The sequence below is a fragment of the Poecilia mexicana genome, unplaced genomic scaffold (genome assembly GCF_051168715.1).
Source record: "Poecilia mexicana isolate PSO_F unplaced genomic scaffold, ASM5116871v1 scaffold_17, whole genome shotgun sequence".
In the NCBI taxonomy this organism is placed as follows: domain Eukaryota; kingdom Metazoa; phylum Chordata; class Actinopteri; order Cyprinodontiformes; family Poeciliidae; genus Poecilia; species Poecilia mexicana.
Genome location: NW_028263386.1, coordinates 1,661,262 through 1,676,352, shown reverse-complemented (window position 1 = coordinate 1,676,352; position 15,091 = coordinate 1,661,262).

The window sequence follows — 15,091 nt, the reverse complement described above, 5'->3', positions numbered from 1 at the left end:
TGCATCATGCTGTGGGGAGGCTGCATCATGCTGTGGGGAGGCTGCATCATGCTGTGGGGAGGCTGCGTCATGCTGTGGGGAGGATGCATCATGCTGTGGGGAGGCTGCATCATGCAGTACGGGGGAGGATGCATCATGCTGTGGGGAGGCTGCGTCATGCAGTACGGGGGAGGCTGCATCATGCTGTACGGGGGAGGCTGCATCATGCTGTACGGGGGAGGATGCATCATGCTGTACGGGGGAGGATGCATCATGCTGTGGGGAGGCTGCATCATGCTGTGGGGAGGCTGCGTCATGCTGTGGGGAGGATGCATCATGCTGTGGGGAGGCTGCGTCATGCAGTACGGGGGAGGATGCATCATGCTGTGGGGAGGCTGCGTCATGCAGTACGGGGGAGGATGCATCATGCTGTGGGGAGGCTGCGTCATGCTGTGGGGAGGATGCATCATGCTGTGGGGAGGCTGCGTCATGCAGTACGGGGGAGGATGCATCATGCTGTGGGGAGGCTGCATCATGCTGTGGGGAGGCTGCATCATGCTGTGGGGAGGCTGCGTCATGCTGTGGGGAGGATGCATCATGCTGTGGGGAGGCTGCGTCATGCAGTACGGGGGAGGATGCATCATGCTGTGGGGAGGCTGCGTCATGCAGTACGGGGGAGGCTGCATCATGCTGTACGGGGGAGGATGCATCATGCTGTACGGGGGAGGATGCATCATGCTGTGGGGAGGCTGCATCATGCTGTGGGGAGGCTGCGTCATGCTGTGGGGAGGCTGCGTCATGCTGTGGGGAGGATGCATCATGCTGTACGGGGGAGGATGCATCATGCTGTACGGGGGAGGATGCATCATGCTGTACGGGGGAGGATGCATCATGCTGTGGGGAGGCTGCGTCATGCTGTACGGGGGAGGATGCATCATGCTGTGGGGAGGCTGCATCATGCTGTGGGGAGGCTGCATCATGCTGTGGGGAGGATGCATCATGCTGTACACGGGAGGATGCATCATGCTGTGGGGAGGCTGCATCATGCTGTGGGGAGGCTGCATCATGCTGTACGGGGGAGGATGCATCATGCTGTACGGGGGAGGCTGCATCATGCTGTACAGGGGAAGCTGCATCATGCTGTACGGGGGAGGCTGCATCATGCTGTACAGGGGAAGCTGCATCATGCTGTACAGGGGAGGCTGCATCATGCTGTACAGGGGAAGCTGCATCATGCTGTACAGGGGAGGCTGCATCATGCTGTGGGGTTGATGCACTTCTTAAAGTAAAGTATTTTTGAAATTTTTAATGGATCCAAAGCAATAATTTCACTGCGATGAAATGAAAGATCCTCTGACCAGGAAGAGCTTCTCTCTCTGCTCTTTCTGCTAAACTTTTCCGTCCTGCAGCCTGATGAATAATTTGAAGCTGGTTAGTTAAAGTAGGTCAGTCCTCAGACTGCCGGTCCTGCTGGACCCGATGCTCAGAGGAAATCACGTCCTGCTGATCCCGGCGCCGCTCTGACTCATCTGCTCCTTAGCTCACTCATGACTGGACACAAAGCAGAGGAGTTCACATCTTCAGAAACCTGCAGGTTCCTGAAACATGTTGAAAAGTGAAGTCTGCAGCTTTCTGGATGTAAAAAGTTCTTCATAAATAACTTAAATTTACAAAAGGGTTTCAGGGAAATGAGAGAAAATGTTGTGATCCGTCACAAAGTGGACGACATAGAAAATCATAAGTTAGCAGAACTTTAATTTGACCCAGGAAGTAACAAGTAACTGCAGCTACAGATGCAGTTATTTAATTACCCAACACTCATCCGCACAGAAACAAGCAGCAAAGTAGGAAAGAAAGAAACCAAGAAAGAAAGAACAATAGAAAAACTTTGACAGGTTTTTGTTGCCGTCAGGATTCAACCGGATCACGGATCTTCCCTGAATCCCAGGCAGTTGGAGCCAAACCTTCCTGATCCTGTTTCTGATCATGTGGTTTATTAAAGGACGTCTTCCTGCCACATTTCTTTAAGTCTGGAATATTCTCTAATCTGGAATATTCTGTCATCCCTAAAAGTTCAGTAATTTCTCTCTGAGCTTCTGTTCGTCTGTCTGGGTTTTTATTCTCATCTGATATGATTTCACATATCTGACACCCAGACAAGTTATTAACAGAAACTATAAACTTTTACTCATCGCTGGATTTCATTCAGTTTTTTAGACGACGGCTTTTTACTTCAGCTGGAGTAAAACTGGTTGAAGTACCGTGGAGCCCTGGTGTGGCGGGTTTGGACCACCTGCAGATCCCAACACCATAAATACTTCAAACCTCCTCTAAGATGCTGATAACTGCCTGTTTTAACAGTTCAAACACTAAATATACCAAATATCCATCAGTATAAGAAACCAGCGCTAACGCAGAAGCTAACATCTCCAGCCTTCCTCATCTTCTCTCCACCAGCAGCTCGTTCAGTAGCATTGCTCCACTTTGTTTCCAGTAGATATTAGATATGCTCTAAAATATTTTTCTGCAATAATTAAAAATAAAATCTACAAATAGGTGAAATTTCTATGAATCCTGAACCGTGAGAAGCCGAGTTTCCACTCTAATGCTGTTCTTACTTGAGTTAAATTTTTGTACTCGACTGAAAATATTGATCTTTTCCAAACTATCTGCAGAAATTCTGCAGAAAAGCAGAAATCTGACGGTTCCTGTCTGAGACCTCATTCAGACCCGCTGCAGTAACGGACCAGAAGGTGGGGGTGGGGGGGTCTGGGGTCTGCAGCACCCAAATGGAAAGAGGAGGATTGCAAAGCAGCAATGCTGATTTGATTAGGTTCCATTATTGCTATCTGTAATTGGCTTAGAGCGTTTGCTGTGGATTGTGCGGCTCTGAGGTTCTGTCGTCTCGCTGGAGCTCCACTGCTCAGATTAAAGCAGGAAACTGCAAACTCCTGAAACTCAGCCAGTCCTGCTTCTTCCCCAGCGTCAGACACACCTGCTCCAATCAGCTGAGACAAATGAAAAGTTTAACGCCCGTCCTCCCAGCGGTGCAGAGGGCGAGTCCCGGCTGGTTCTGGTTCTGACTGTGGCGTGCAGCCTTTAATTTCCTCCACCATCTGTGGCGGCAGCTCGCCGCTCTGCTGCGGGTTTCAGATAATCCGACGCATCCTGCCGGGACGCAGGGGTTAACTCTGCTAATCACCAAAACCATCTGAAGGCAGGAATTAGGTTTTAATGAGACGTTTAATCTGAAGGAAGCAGAGGACGGAGCGGCAGGCTGGGTTCGGGTCAGAACCTCCGAGGTTCGGGTCAGAACCTCCGAGGTTCCGGTCAGAACCTCCGAGGTTCCGGTCAGAACCTGAGCAAACAGTCTGTTCAGAACTGAGAGGGAAACCTGCAGGTCGGATTAATAATCCAGACAGAAACGTTGGGATCTGCTTCATCCAGTTCCTCTCGGCATCATAGATGTTTCTGACCTCCAAACGTTTGGTGAGATTCTCCAGGCTTTGGTTCTGCCTGCAGGTTCTGGACTGCGTTTCCAGTCCAGAACCGGAACATTTTCAGAGGAAACGTTCCATCTGACCCGTGAATCACGAACAAGGTTAACAGATTCAGATTAATTTGTTTTTTAGGCTTTTGTCGACACAGTTTGTTTCCATTTCTTCAACAGATGGAAACAAAGATCCATTAAACACAGAAAATGGGCTTTAGCTCCAAAAAGATCAGAAGAATGCTGCCTTACTGGTTGTGTTATAATAATAACACTGAAGGTTTCGGATGGATTCCCAGTTAAAGGTTTGGTAAAGGATCTGGACTGGGGTCAGTCGATCTGGACAAAGCACCACCGAGGAATCAGAGTCTGAGCAGAAATGAGTCTGTGACGTTGGCAGACATCCATCCGGCAGTTTGAACGTCTTTCTAAGCAGCAACATGATTCCTGAATGCTGCGACAGCTGACCTGCCTCCTCACTGCTGCAGGAAACTGCCTCAACACCCTGAAGGCAACAGGCTGGGGTTTGGCCTACAGCTCAGAGACAGGAGCCTGGAGAGCGTCCATGTTTCAGCCTGGTGACGGGAGGCCAGGAACCTTTTTCAGACCCCGTCATCAAAGAGAGAACCAGGTCTTCTTCCTCCATTGCTGCTGAAAGGGTCATGAAGTGTTGTACCTGATAGAAGCAGTTTCTGGAGGTCTGGTTGGTCTTTACGCATCATCTGGTTCCTGTGTCTCCAAAGCTAGAGGTGTGTCCATGTTTTATCCCGAAGCCAAACTCCCAGCGGGTCGAACCGCCTCGTCTCACTGACCCGTTTGGCAGATCTCTGGACAAAATCTGACAATGCTGCAAAGCAAAGCAGCGTGTCAGGATCTATAATCTATAATCTATAATTCATACCGAGGAGAAAAGCAGCTGAACACGAAGAGGCGACTCCTCTCTAAAACTATTGGCTCCTCACAGGAAGAATCGCTGCTTGGTTGGTGGTGAAACTGTAACAGGGAGAAAACTCTGTGTATCCTGCCGTCTTGTCCACAGTTGACAAAATGTAATGATTATTGGATGATTATTGGTGCCTGTCTGATGTTTTATGGTGGAGTAAATAAACTGGACTTGATGGTTTGATGCGGATCGGCTGCTCCAGTCTGTCCTGGTGAAGAAGGAGCCGCGTTTAAGAAGAAGATCTGAGAACCAGCATCTGGACTGAGACTCTTGTGTGCTTTAGCTGGGTTCTGCCTTGGAGACGGGAAGCTTCACCAAACGAACGGATCAGAACCGCTCCTGGATTCTTGTCTTTCCAGACGGATCCAACCGGGAGGAGAAGAACGAGCGTCCGGGTTTCACTTCTGGGATATTCTCTGTGTGACGTTGGATCGTTGGGGTTTTTCCTGACATGAGGTCCAGACAGACGTCCAGGCCCGTCCCCGTCTCTCCTGTCCTCCACCAGCGCTGCTTTTCCATAATGTTACAAGCAGAAGCTCAGAAAACGACAGATTTCATTTCCCCTCCATCGCCTGAACAATAGTTGGCTGGAAGCTTCAGAATATCTCAGTATTTAGTTTTGCATAATTAAGGACTGCCATAATGTTTTAATAATCCGACCCATCCGCAGTAAAGAGATCATAAACGGAGTCCCTTCATAAAATCTGTCATAAAAAGATAAACGGCCATAAAGAATCGGTTTTTATGTCGGGTCTGTCAGTCTCACATCAACGTGATTCATTCCGGCTGTAAAGAGAAAATAAGGGAACCGGGTCTCTGCAGGCTGAGGAAACTGTTGGTTCCGGTCGGGTCAGCGGAGCGGGTCTGTTGGTTTCCTCTCTGTTAAAATAGCATCTACAGCTGATTGTAGAATATTTAATATGAAGGAGATTTCATGTCTGGACTGGCTGCTCAGCTGGCGACCCATCCTGGTACCGTCCTGGTACCGACCCGTCCTGGTACCGACCCGTCCTGGTACCGACCCATCCTGGTACCGTCCTGGTACCGTCCTGGTACCGACCTGGTACCGACCCGTCCTGGTACCGTGAGTGACCAGTCCTGGTACCGTCCTGGTACCGACCCGTCCTGGTACCGTGAGCGACCCATCCTGGTACCGTCCTGGTACCGACCCATCCTGGTACCGACCCGTTCTGGTACCGACCTGGTACCGACCCGTTCGTCATTAACGTTGCTCGGACTTCAGACCCCATCGTGTCTCTAAAGTTTCAGGTTAATTTGTTGCTTTAATTAGTTTTTTTGTCATAAAGTTGCTGCAAACAGAAAAACGCCTCAAACCCACAAATGATGAAAACCACAAAAGTTAAATAAAAAATGCTGCATTAGCAGGACAGAGAGGAGAAAAGGAAAATAAATATCAAAAACAACAGCAAATGTAAAAACTTCCTCTGCTGCAGTGTTTAACTAACATGCTGCTGTTTACAGAGAGATAAAGTGTAACAAACCTTTTCTTTCTTCCTCTAACATTAAATCTTCGTCTTTACTGAGGGTCTGATTTGTTCTCAGCATAAAACCAGAACCTGCAGCTCATGTCAAAGTCCTGGTCTCGGTTCTACAGACCCGGCTCGGTTCTGCCAGGAGGAATCAGACAATCAGATAATCTAAGAAGCTTGACTTCAGGATAACTTTGTAATCCCAACAGACCTAAAACAGGATTAATGTTTTCTGATTTAACCTGCAGACAGATGGTTGTGTTTTACTCAGAAAAGTTGCTTTTAGTTTTGAATTTGTGTATTTTTAGTAAATCACGTGGAGCCGAGTGCAGACTCAGATTATCAGCTGACTGAAACACAGGAGGGACGAATATGAGAGTATTTGTGGAACAACCTGAGCTCCATCAGACAAACCGAGCACATCTCAGGATTTCACGCCGATGATCCATTTCCTGCCTGGATTCATTCGCCTCCAGCCTGAGGAGGAAATCGCTTCTCCCTCCGTCTGTTACAGACGCAGCTAACTGAAAAGTGAAAGCATGAATCCTGCTCAAAACGTTTCATCTCCCTGTCTGGTCACAAAGGCTGGAAACTCAGTCAAGACGTTTCATCATCCTGCTGCTGGCGATGAACGGCTGACCTGATGAACACATGAAGCTTCCTGCACAACCAGCCGCTAATGACGATGATGATGGTGAGATGATGAAGGTGAGATGATGAAGGTGAGATGATGAAGATGAGATGATGAAGGTGAGATGATGAAGATGAGAGGATGAAGGTGAGATGATGAAGGTGAGATGATGAAGATGAGATGATGAAGGTGAGATGATGAAGGTGAGATGAAGGTGAGATGATGAAGGTGAGATGATGAAGGTGAGATGATGAAGATGAGATGATGAAGGTGAGATGATGAAGGTGAGATGAAGGTGAGATGATGAAGGTGAGATGATGAAGGTGAGATGATGAAGATGAGATGATGAAGGTGAGATGATGAAGGTGAGATGATGAAGGTGAGATGATGAAGGTGAGATGATGAAAGTGAGATGAAGGTGAGATGATGAAGGTGAGATGATGAAGGTGAGATGATGAAGATGAGATGATGAAGATGAGATGATGACTCTGAGGTTCTTCGTTTCTCATGTTCCCAACACTCAAACTTCAGTTTCTCTTCCTGTCGTTTAGCATCCATGTTGGATTTTCAGCCGTTCACCAGAGAAACACCATCAGATCTTCCACTGCAGCTTTCACTAACTTTAATATGTAAAGAAAATTAAAAACGCTTCAACAGTTTGTCTTTTGCAGTAACCTTTACACCAACAGGAATCATTTTTATGAAGCTACATGAAGCTACATGAAGCTACATGAAGCTACATGAAGCTACATGAAGCTACATGCTACGTTGACGTCGTTTTTTTATGAACTTTGAATATTTAATTGAAGAAAATGCATCAAACCTGAAAACTAAACTACAGTTGTTCTTTATCAGTTTAAAAATCTGAGTGAATTTCCTGTTTTAGGCGCCATCAGGTTTCACTGGACCCAGCGGTCTCCTTATGCCTCAGATTCCTCCTGACCGTCACAGAAAACCTGTTTTATTTTGAAAAGACTGAACCACCTCTGGTTTATTCTAAAGGCAGAACTGTTGCTTTGCAGAAGGAGGTCCTGGCAGGTGAAGCTCTGCCTGAACAGGCAGGTATAAATGATGGAACCAACGGTAACGTCTGAACAGCAGCTTCATGCCAGGAACGCCTCTAATTTAGATGAACTGAGCCAGAAGGTCATTAAAGGTTACAAAACGTGCATCTCTGAGATGAATCTTGCTGATAAAAGTTTTATACCACTGAGGCTCCAGCTTGGAGCGGATAACCAAGCTACCATCTGTTTCTGTCAGTAAGGGTGTATTTTTCTCCAGCCGTCCTGAAAACACAACATAATCTCTCTCATCTTTTTCTCTGCACTGGATGAAAAAGTCTTTTCAGAGAAACTGTCAGACCTGCAGGCTTTGACTGTAAGCAGAGACCTGAAGGAGGCAGAACTTTGTTTTTACCACATAATCACCAACAACATGTTTTCCCTCCTCCGTCTGGGAGGTCTGGCCATGAAGCAGAGAAAAACACTAATCAACTGTTGACATTGTTTTAAAGTGAGTATGTTTCAATTTTCCTGTTGGCCTAAAAGTTGTTTGTGATAAAAACTCATAAATACATCAAAAATTGTATCTTTATTATATTTTTCAGCTACAGGTCGCCGTTTTTCATGCAGGATGCTATAACTGCAGGATCGGTTACAGCGCTCCTGACCTGAGCCTCTAATCAAATCACAGGAAGTCGAGGTCATGGTGGAAAACCACAAACCGTCTGGGTTGAAGCAAACTGCCTCAAAGTTTTCATGAGACGTGAGAAATCTGGTGAAGCTAACTGAGTAATCGGCTTATGATCTACTGCTTGCTGTCGCCATTAGCAGGATCTGAAACCGTTAGCTAGATCACCATAAGCCTGAGCTAGCTCCATTAGCAGAAGCTAACGTGGGATCTAACATTGAGATGATTAATAGATGTTTAAAGTGAATCTTTGTAACATTGTTCTGAGAAAATGTTTTGATTTGGATGCTGATCAATGCTAACTGATGCTAACTGATGCTGATCAATGCTAACTGATGCTAACTGATGCTGACCAATGCTAACTGATGCTAACTGATACTAACAGCTTCAGTTAGAAACTGGAGCTTTCTGACCTTCAGTGTCTGTGAGGCGACATGGACTGGAGGAGGAAACTAAGTGTAACTTTACTCTTCATTCTGTTTTTGTTCATATATTTATCAGAAACTGGAGCTTTCTACCTTCCTATTAGCATTTCCCAGCTTTCTACCTTCCTGTTAGCATTTCCCAGCTTTCTACCTTCCTGTTAGCATTTCCCAGCTTTCTACCTTCCTGTTAGCATTTCCCAGCAGCTCAGTCACATTTTTCTGCTGATTTTCTTCAACTGAATTTTACTTACTGCGCTGAAATGACGGTTCTGGCTCCGGACGGAGCTAGCTCTTAGCATACGCCATCTACCCATGAAGCATTGCAGCATAAACAACATGGTGGAGTCAGTGTTGTTATATTTTATTTAAATGCATAAAAATGAAACAACCTACTGTATTTTGACTGTGTTGTTTTTTAGTTGTGTCTCAAATGAAACCTTTTGCTCCGTTTGAAGCCATGAAGGGAACCGATTCTGATCGGTGTTACTGGATTCATCAGCAGCAGCAGGAATCCTGTATTTGTGGGTTATAGGTCATAGGTCAACCTGCCCAGCGTCTCACTCTGGTTCCTCCTGCTGGTGACATTCAATTGAGCCGCGGATCAGAGGGCCAGTTTACCAGAGCGGCCGGTATTGATCCGGTATTGATCCGACCCGTTATGAAGTCCACTCAGTGTTGACCTGTAGGAGCCGCAGTCGCCCACGCGGCTGTCAGGCGCAGATAAAGGAAGGTAATAACACGGCTGGAGAGCAGAGAGGCCTGAGAGCTGCAGAGAGGCCTGAGAGCTGCAGCGCGCCGATAACCAGAACCAGACGGTTTTATTTACGGCCGGGCTGCTGACCATCTGAACCGAGTCCATCGGGATGAAACGGCCTGGTCAGATGCTTTATCTACCAAAGGTTCCTCCTCAGTGAATCCCAACAGAAACACGATTCAGGCTTTAAACTGCAGGACAGTTTAAACAGTTTAAACAGGTAAAAATATCAGTTTTACGGTTTTACTGTCGTTATGATGACATCATAAAGTCAAATATAAATTTAGATTTTCACAGATGGAAACTGGCCTCAGTCTGCCTGACATTATGTGACCCGTCTGCAGATTGTCTGACCTCTCAGGACTCTGATGTCAGTTTTTTCTCCTGCTGTCGGCCATCTGGAAGCGTTGTGAACGGCTGAATATGACAGCATGAACAGGCAGGTTGTCCTGCACAGTAAATGTCCCAATAAATGCTTCACAGTGTTACAGAGGCTGCAGCTCTGATGCAGCCTGTAAGAAAACAACTGACTGGATGTCAAATCTGAATCCACAGCAGTAAAAATGAAATGAAATCACAAAACTTTACATTCACTCATCCAGGTGTTTCCACAGCAGGCAGTAATTCTGATTCTGGGATTGTCTGGGAAATCTTTATGGAAAAAGGAATCGGCTTTCTTGTTCTTTGAGGAATTTCTGATCCTTGAAACTAGACTTTAAAAACTCTCCATTTTAAGTCTAAAATTAAGTTTTATTTAAATGATTAAATAATGTTGATGTTTGTTGTTTCAGTTTTCAGGTTGGAGTTTTACTAAAACCAAGTCACACCTGTGAGACGGGTTTATTCCTACAGGTAAACTTTTATGTGGAAGATGCACCAGAATGTCTTGAATATTTGGAAATAAATCCAGGTTTTATTTATTCTCCATTTGTATGAAATGTGAACCGGATCAGACGTCTCTGGTGTTTGACAGCCTGGAGGAACCAGGTAGATCCGACCCAAATCCAGGGCAGGAAAACAGCACAAACTGAGCCAATGAATTCATGTCACTTTGCATTAAATCCCATTTCTGTGGTGGCAAAATGCTGCATAATAAAGTGACTCAGAAGTGACTCATTAAGACTGAGGCTGATTAAACGAACGTCTGCATGAAAAGTTTTCTCATCAGGCTGAACATCTCAGCCTCTGATGAGAATCTGTTTGGTTGGAGCCACCTGGCAGTAAATGATGCTGCTGCTGCATCGCTGCAGCAGCTGCTGCTGCAGCAGCTGCTGCTGCTGCTGCAGCCGCCCAAGGACGCGGCGGGGCGACCGCTGTCTGTCTGGATACCAGAACCGAACGGAGGAGGAGAAACTGATGAATCAGGTCAGAACTGTGAGGCTCTGCAGCTGATGTTGATTCATTTAGATTAAAAAACTGTGAAGTCTCGTTGTTTCTCAGCAAATAAACTTCAATGTTCAACTCATAACTTGAAATTATATTAGATTTGTTATTGAGCAGCTGGATTAAGATTAAACCTGATTTAATCTCAGGTTAGTAAACCAGGATATTCAGAGACGGAGCTCAGAGTTTCTGTCTGTCATGAAGATGCTGCTGGACGGCTCACTGTTAATGATGAAGATGATGAAGATGAATGAACCACAGAACTGTCAGAGACATCGATCACCGATCAATACAGCCAATAAGAGAGTTTACCCCAAACCAGCGAAGACGGACTGGTTGAGCGTCTGGGAGGCAGATTGAGTTGAAATGCTGCAGGAGGAACGAAGGAGAGCTGAGATGAGATGTTTCTGTCTGCAGAGGATCAGAAATGACAGAAATATAACCGAGACAGAGAAACACGCAGGACGCATCTCAAACTGCTTCTTTTCACACACAAATAAAGACAGAAGTGGAGTTTAATGAAGCTGCTCCCGTCGCCGCAGAAGCTTCTGAATAAACCTGGATGTGACATTTAACATCCGAGTCCCTCCTTCCAATAACTGTTAACTGTCAGAGCGGCTCACATGCCGAGTGCTTTTCCCAGGAAGAGGAAAACCTGGGAGAAACGTCAGGCGTGGGAGGACAGCTCCAGCCGGAGCCATTGTTCAGAAGCAGAGCAGCTGCTTTAAAGTCTGAACAAACTGGGAGATCACGCTGAGCAACGTCTGAACGATGATGAGCTTCAGAGCGCCGTGACATCCTGTCAGCTTCCCTGTCAGAGAACATCCTGCATCCTGATGTTCATCCAGACACCGGATCCACCAAGAACCAGACAGGAACCACAAAACCTCCTGATTCCTGCTCCAAAAGCAGCCGAGTGTCTCCAGTAAATGTTGGTTTCTCTGGAGTCTCACAGCATAAAACGCAGCAAGTATAAAACTATCAGACCCATCCAGGTCCGTCTGAGTTTGTTCATGGTTTATCTGAGGGAGGATGCAGTTTATCTGCAGAACGATTGTTTCTGTGGCCTCCAGTGTGAGGGTATAAAAATATCTATCTATCTATCTATCTATCTATCTATCTATCTATCTATCTATCTATCTATCTATCTATCTATCTATCTATCTATCTATCTATCTATCTATCTATCTATCTATCTATCTATCTATCTATCTATCGTTTGAGTCAGGTGAAATTCCCCCAGTTAACCAGCAGGAGGCGCTGTTGGTTTGCTCTTTGCGCTCATATCGTGATTTCAGCAGGAAAAGGAGCAGGAAGCCATTTTCAGACTTTCTGAAACTGTTAGTGATGAAGTCCAGAGACCAAAGAATCAAGAACTACGACGAGTTATGATTTATTACAGAGGAATTATTAAACATTATCATGTAAATTTCAGTGTATTTTACCGTTGTTCTGCTGTCAGGTTGTTCTTTCTACAGCTGTCAGAATATTGGAGCTTTTCGTCCATTAATTCACACAGAGCTGCAGGAGGTGAAAGACATTTTCAACCCACTCACGTCTTTTCTAAGTCAGGAGTTCCTGAAAGCTGCAGGAAGCTGAGCATAAATCCAAAAACATTCACAGAACAAGAAGCTGGAGGAGGGAAGGTGACATGAGATGTGGAGCTTATCTGGGAGGAAACAAACAGCAGAAGGTGGATTTATTCTGAATCAGCTCAGTAAAATCTGCTTTAAGTTTCTTTGTGTTTCAGTGATCTGAAACGTGCGTCGTGCTGGTTTGATCCCTGCTTTAAAATGGCCCCAGCAGGACGAGTTCAACTGCTAATTAAAGAGTCAAAAATCCATCAAATCAGCCAGAAACCCTGGAAGCTGAGCAGGGATTGCAGCAGTTAGTCTGAAGTTACTTCATCCATGTTCAGGTGGAGATTCCAGCTGCAGGCTGGGATTCCTGCAGATCTTTGGAAAATCAGCTGAAGCTTCCTGACGGGGCTGAGCATCAAAATAAATCTGGACCTGCTGGTTCACAGAAACATCTTCATCACACATGCAGCTTGCACCAAATATTCAACTGCAGCCACATGAACGGTCTGAAAATTAGTTTTGTACTTTTGAAGCAAAGCTGGAAATGAGATCAAACAGCCAGACGACTAACAGGAAGTTGGTGCTGAAGCCTTTTCCTGCCTGGATGAGGTCAGAGTTCAGCTTCTCAGAATGAACTGAAAGGGAGAAAATCAGCCAGCTGTGCTTAATGCTGTAGATTTCACAGTCATTTGAAGCTGGTTCATAATTAGTTTTAATGATTTTTCATGAGAATCTAGCAGAAATGGAACAGAATCCTCACAGCAACAAGATGGCCGCCATGTTCGGCAGCAAACATGGAGGACGCTCAAGCAGGAAGAGGTTGGAACAAACTGTAGCTCCACTTCCTGTCATGTAGATTTCATCACATCCACGGGATTAAAGAGGAGAAAGTTGATGAAGCTGTGAAAAGTTCTGCCTGCGGTGAACTGGGTCATCCAGAACCGTCATCTGGTTCTCTAATTATTCCCTCTGTTTTCCTCTCAGTTCATGTCGACTCCAGGTTTCCTCAGTTCCCTTCATCCGACTTCTCAGTGACGGATCAGTGAATCGTTTGAACAGATCAGACTGGTTTACATGTTGGGTTCCCACAGCGGGCCGAACCGAGCCGACGTTTCAGAGCATCAACGCGTCTGAGAACCAAAGGAAACATCCAACAGAACTGATCAGAAATCAGATTAGGGAGATAAAAACTGACTTTTAAATCTGTTTTTAGCTGCATCTCAGTGAAAACTACAAACCACAGTTTGATTTTTCACTCAGGAGGTTTATCAGTTCATATTCCTGTCCAAAAAAACACCAAAAGCCTTTTTCTAATAACTATTTTTCCTTTTATCCACCGCAACGCTCCTCAGATTATTTAATCTGATTAATATTAATATATAACTGGATCAATAACTGGGCTGATCTGAAGCTTCTGGTCACAAACGTCTTTACAGGAAACGGAAGAGTTTCATTTAGCCGGATGTGCTGTTAGGTGGCGCCACCTTGTGGACATGTGGAAAATCACTGTTCATCAATCAAAACAGCCCATTTTCACAACAAATCTGGTCTAGAGGTATTTTACAAACAGCAAATAAACAAATGGGAGAGAAGTAGAAGAAAAAAGAGAGGAAAAGTGATCAGTTTGTCCTTCAGCAGCCAAACAGGATAAACTACAGAGAGAGATCATCGTTACAGGTTCATCCTAAACATCTTCAAAGTAGATCAAACTAATGCCATTTTGGAGAATAAAGTTAAAGTTTTTATACATTTTCTCTGGTTAGGTAAAGGACACAAGGTTGTACCTCCTGCAATAAAATGTATCTTACAGTTTTATGGTTAAATCAGAATAATTTGCTTCAGCAGTGGCTGATTCCTCCTGATGTTACAGCAGCAGAACCAGAACCTGGTTCTGAAATGAGGCTCTGCTGTTCTGGAGGTGATTCTCAGTTAAACCCAGAAGCTCTAATCCTGTTGTTGACGTGTGTTTGGGGCGTTCCCTGCTGCATTATGGGTATTTAACAGGACTTTCTTGGATTTACTGATTGATTTTTATTCCAACAGTAAATCATAACTAAAAGACCAAATGATCAGATCAAAGAATCTAAAATAATCTTGATCTGTTTCAGACAGGATGACAGAAAAAACTCCTGGTGTTGCTCAGTCTGGGATCAAACGCCCTGCAGCCTTTATTTAGGAATGACTAACAGGAAGTGATGAAACATCTGGAGGTGGCGTAACCTTCCTGCTGCGTCTCTGACTCAGTTTGACCCGAGAACATTGTCCAGGTTTGATTCTTCAGGTTCGTCTCCCTGCAGGCGCCTCATCAGACGGACCAGCAGACGTTGGATCAATTTAATGTTGACAACCAGACAGTCGAGGCTTCATGTGAGCCGGTTACTTACAGCGCCGGACCGACACCGGACCGACCCGGCACAGTAGCAGGAGCTCAGGCTGATGTTGATGTTGTGGGCTGGGTGAGGAGATGAGGGTGAGGAGATGAGGGTGAGGAGATGAGGGTGAGGAGATCAGAGTGAGGAGATCAGAGTGAGGAGATGAGAATGAGGAGATGAGGGTGAGGAGATCAGGATGAGGAGATGAGGATGAGGAGATGAGGGTGAGGAGATCAGGATGAGGAGATCAGGGTGAGGAGATGAGGGTGAGGAGATGAGGGTGAGGAGATCAGGATGAGGAGATGAGGGTGAGGAGATCAGGATGAGGAGATGAGGATGAGGAGATGAGGGTGAG